This window comes from Gorilla gorilla, chromosome 23 (assembly GCF_029281585.2).
Source record: "Gorilla gorilla gorilla isolate KB3781 chromosome 23, NHGRI_mGorGor1-v2.1_pri, whole genome shotgun sequence".
NCBI lineage: Eukaryota > Metazoa > Chordata > Mammalia > Primates > Hominidae > Gorilla > Gorilla gorilla.
The window spans coordinates 36,472,796-36,477,331 of record NC_086018.1 but is presented as its reverse complement, the minus strand read 5'-3'; positions in this window follow the sequence as shown (position 1 = coordinate 36,477,331).

Below are 4,536 nucleotides of genomic sequence, written 5' to 3'. Positions count from 1 at the left end.
GCCTCCCGCCCATCCCAGCGCCCGGCTCCGGGACTGGGCGGCCCGGCGACGCGGGGGGCTTCTGGCCTGCGCCCGGCTGCCGTGTGCGCCGGGTGCCCGCCACGACCCATGTCGCCCATGCCCCAAGTGCCCTCTGCCTTCCCTCCGCAGAAACTGGAGGCCTGCCACCAAGCCCCATTCTCTGCCTCAGTTTCCTCATCTGTACACAGGCCCCATAACACTGGTGCCAGCGCTTGGCAGGAGCCAGCACGTGGAAGTACCCTGTGGGGCGATTCCTGCTATTGTCCTCATCTTCCCGGAGCTGGAGCTCCCTCCCCGGGAGAGTGGGGTGGGGCGGGGCGAGCCGGAAGCGGAGTCCCCACCTCCGTCTGTTAATTTGGTTGTCCACACGGTCGGGACCGATCTTGCTGCAGGTGGACAATGCTAATGGCACACCACTCAGCAGCAGAATCAGACTGACCTCAGCTGCAGCCTGGGTCGGTGGGCCTTCCTCTCTCTTGGTCTCAATTTTCTCACCTGTAAAATCGGGTTGTTGTGAGTAGGCAGGAGGTCAAGCTGGTCAGGGAGATCCAGGGCCCTCGTTCGTGCCTCCCTCTTCTTGGTGTTACTAGGATGTTAAACAGGGACACACAGGACAGGAGAGACCCAGGAGGGCTGAGCACCAGGAAGGGTGGGGAGTGAAGGGTCCCTGGTAGGAGGGAGTCCTCCCCAGGCTGTGTGGTCTGAGCAGGTCCACCACCCCCTCTGGATATAAGTCTCTGCGTCTGAAAGAGTGGACCAGGTGAGCTGAGGGCCCTTAGCCTCCCCTCCTTGACCTGAATAAGCCCTCCTCCCACTCAGCGCCCTCATCTCTCTCTAAATAACCGACCTTCTCCCACTCCCACCTCCTGCCACAGATAACCAGAGAGGCTTTTCCATGACAAATGTATTTAAACAGAGATGGGGTCTCACTATGTTGCCCAGGCTAGTCTCGAACTCTTGTGCTCAAGCCATCTGCCTGCCTCAGCCTTCCAAATGCTGGGATTACAGGCATAAGCCACTATGGCCAGCGTCTTTTCTGTGATAAAAATCTGTCACTTCAGTGGTCAAGACCCTTCTATGGCTCCCTATGCCCCCTACTTTCCCTACTTTTCCTCCCAGGGAAAGGCAGTCCTTTTTTTTTGAGACAGAGTCTCGCTCTGTGGCCCAGGCTGGGGTGCAGTGGCACAATCTCTGCTCACTGCAATCTCTGCCTCCCTGATTCAGGCGATTCTCATGCCTCAGCCTCCCAAGTAGCTGGGATTACAGGCGCCCGCCACCACGCCAGGCTAATTTTTGTATTCTTAGTAGAGATGGGGTTTCACCATGTTGGCCAGGCTGGTCTCGAACTCCTGACCTCAGATGATTCGCCTGCCTCAGCCTCCCAAAGTGCGGGGATTACAGGCGTGAACCACCGCGCCCAGCCAAGGCAGTCCTTTGAGACCCCAAACGCAGTCCAAAGACCAGCAGCATTGCTACCGCTTGTTGGGAATGCAGAATCTCAGCCCCTCCCCAGGCATTCCCGGGTGAATCAGACTCTGATGTGCACACGAATCCCCTGGGGATCGTGTTTAACTGTAAAGTTCCAAAGGCACTCATCTAAACAACACTGTGAGGAAGCACGGGCCTCATTCTCATTTCACACACGGGGAAAGCGAGGCAGGGAGGCTAAATAACTTGCTTGAGGTCACACAGACACCAAGCAGTCCTGTAGCCCAGATTCCAACACACGGTCTGCCATGAAATCATTCCCTTACACTGTGGGTTGCCATGGCAGGTGATGAGCACCCTGTCGCGAGAGGTGGGTGAGCAGCTGGTGGACGCTCATTTGTCAGAGACTCAGCAGCAGGCCCTCCTGCCCTGGCAGGGAGGTGGTGATCCCAATAGCCGTCAAGTACTGAGCATCTGGGTGCCAGGCATGGGTCAGGCCTGTTACTCAGGTTCTTTCCATCAACAGGCACGCGGTTCAGCGGCCTTCAGAGCCTCGCTTTGCAGGGGATGAACCTCGAGGTCCAGGGAGGTGAGGTGCCTAGACCAGGTCCCTCTGGGAGGAAGAGCCAGGCGCTCATCCCTGAGCTGCGGCAGGTTCCGAATGGCCCTTCTGTTCCCCGCTCCCCTCCAACCCTGCCCAGATGCCTCCTCCTCAGCCGGTGCCCAGAGAAGGCGGAGGCTATTTAAATCCCTCAGGTGTAGCTGCGGTTGTCTCTGCCCAACCAGCTGGCATTTCCTTCTCAGCGCCCACCTCCTCCCCAAGCCAGAGAAAAGAACGTGCAAGTGCCATTTGGTGAAAACATCTGTCCTCTTGGGAAGCAGCCCCCACTGTGTGTGTTGGGGGGGACGTGGGGCTGGAATGAGGCTGGATCCTCCCCTTCCCTTTATTTCCTCAAGACCACAGGGAAACTGGCCAAGGCCAGGGACAGTCTGAGGAGGGACCGTGGTGCTGGAGGGGAAGGAACCCAAGCTGAATGGCTCCAGGGGCTAGACCTTGTCCCAGGCCTGCCACTGTGGCCTTGAGCCTGCCACGTCCCCTCTCTGGGCCTCAGCTTTCTCATCTGCTAAATGGGAAAAATAAAGACAGATGTAGGCCAGTCACGGTGGTTCACACCTGTAATCCCAGCACTTTGGGAGGCAGAGGCAGGGGGATCACTTGAGGCCAGGAGTACAAGACCAGTCAAGGCAACACAGCAAGACTTGTCTCTACAAAAAATTAAGAAAACAGAAATTAAAAAAAAGATTAGCCAGGCATGGTGACAAACCTGTGGCTCCAGCTACTTGAGACGCTGAAGCAGGAGGATCGCTTGAGCCCAGGAGTTGAACGCGGCACTGAGCTATGATTACATCACTGTATTCCAAACTAAGTGACAGAGTGAGACCTTGTCTCAAAAAGAAAAAAATAAAAAGAGGCCAGGCGCAGTGGCTCATGCCTGTAACCTCAGCACTTTGGGAGGCCAGGTGGGCAAATCTCTTGAGCCCAGGAGTTTGAGACAAACTTGGGCGACCTGGTGAAACTCTATTGCTACAAAAAAAAAAAAAAAAAAGACAAAAATTATGGCCAGGCACAGTGGCTCACGCCTGTAATCTCAGCACTTTGGGAGGCTGAGGTGGGCGGATCACCTGAGGTCAGGAGTTCGAGACCAGCCTGACCAACATGGTGAAACCCCGTCTCTACTAAAAATACAAAGATTAGCCGGATTTAGTGGCGTGCGCCTGTAATCCAAGCTACTTGGGAGGCTGAGGCAGGAGAATCGCTTGAACCCAGGAGGCAGAGGTTGCAGTGAGCCAACACCAGGCCACTGCACTCCAGCCTGGGTGACAGAGTGAGACTCTGTCTCAAAAAAAAAAAAAAAAAAAACCACACACACAAATTAGCCAGGCGTGGTAGCACGTGCCTATAGTTACAGCTTCTTGAGAGGCTGAGTTGGGAGGATCACCTGAGCCTGGGAGGTCAAGGTTGCAGTGAACTGAGATTGCGCTACTCTACTCAAACCTGGGCGTGGGTGACAGTGAGACCCTGTCTCAAAAAGAAATGAAGTACTGCAGGTGCTTAGCCATTGCTCTTTGCATCCAGTTTTCCTGATGTCCCTGTGAAATGGATACTATGTCCTTATTTTACAGATGAGGAAATCGGGGCTCAAATTTGTCTCTTGCTCCCCAAGGTCACACGGCTCTCCTCTCCCCAAAGTCCTAAGGCTCTGTCCTCAGTAATTAGCCCCACCTCTTTTGTGCCCACTAGGCTCCCAGGTGGAGACTTTCAAAGCTCCCCATGGAGAAAAGGGGAAACCCTTTACTCATGGAAAACATTTGACTCCAGCCCCTGCCAGCACTCTGGCCACCTGCACGTCATTCACGATCTGTCCCTGCTGCTGGGTGGATCCCAGCAAGTCCCTCACGTCTCTGAGCCTCAATTTCCCAACACTCAAAAATGTGCCTGCTGCAGGGGAAAGCAAAGAGGGAAATTTCCTTTAGCTCAAAGGGCAAGGACTGTTTTCTTCTCACTAACAAAGCAAATTCTACGTTCAAAGTCAGATTTATGGAAGAGAGAATGGGGGACTTGCTCAATTATTTTTTAAAAATAGGTATATATAACCTCTCTCGCTCGCTCTCTTTTTCTGGTCCTAGCCCTTTCTTATATTTCACCACTGTTTGGAATATCGTGCAAACTGCCTCCAATTCTGTGTGGAAGGAAATAGGGGTGTAAAGTGAAAATCACTCCACTTAATTGGCTGTCTCTCACCGGGCAGGGGCCTGGAAGGAAAGCTATGTCCCGGGCTTCCGGGGCTCCCTAGAGCTTCCTCTAGGCCGCCAAGTCTTCCTCTGGCCTAGGCGAGTGGACGCTCCCCCGTGGAAGTAATGACCTCTTCCCAGGGAGCCCCTGAGGTCCCGCCCGCCCGGAGGCGCGGACGAGTCCATTTCCTAACCGAGCGCGGGGTGGGCCCAGCCTTCCTCTCCCTGCGGTTCCACCCCAGGTGTTCCGGAAGCTCTTTCCCCAGCTCAGTATCTTTTGAGTGACAGGAGGCA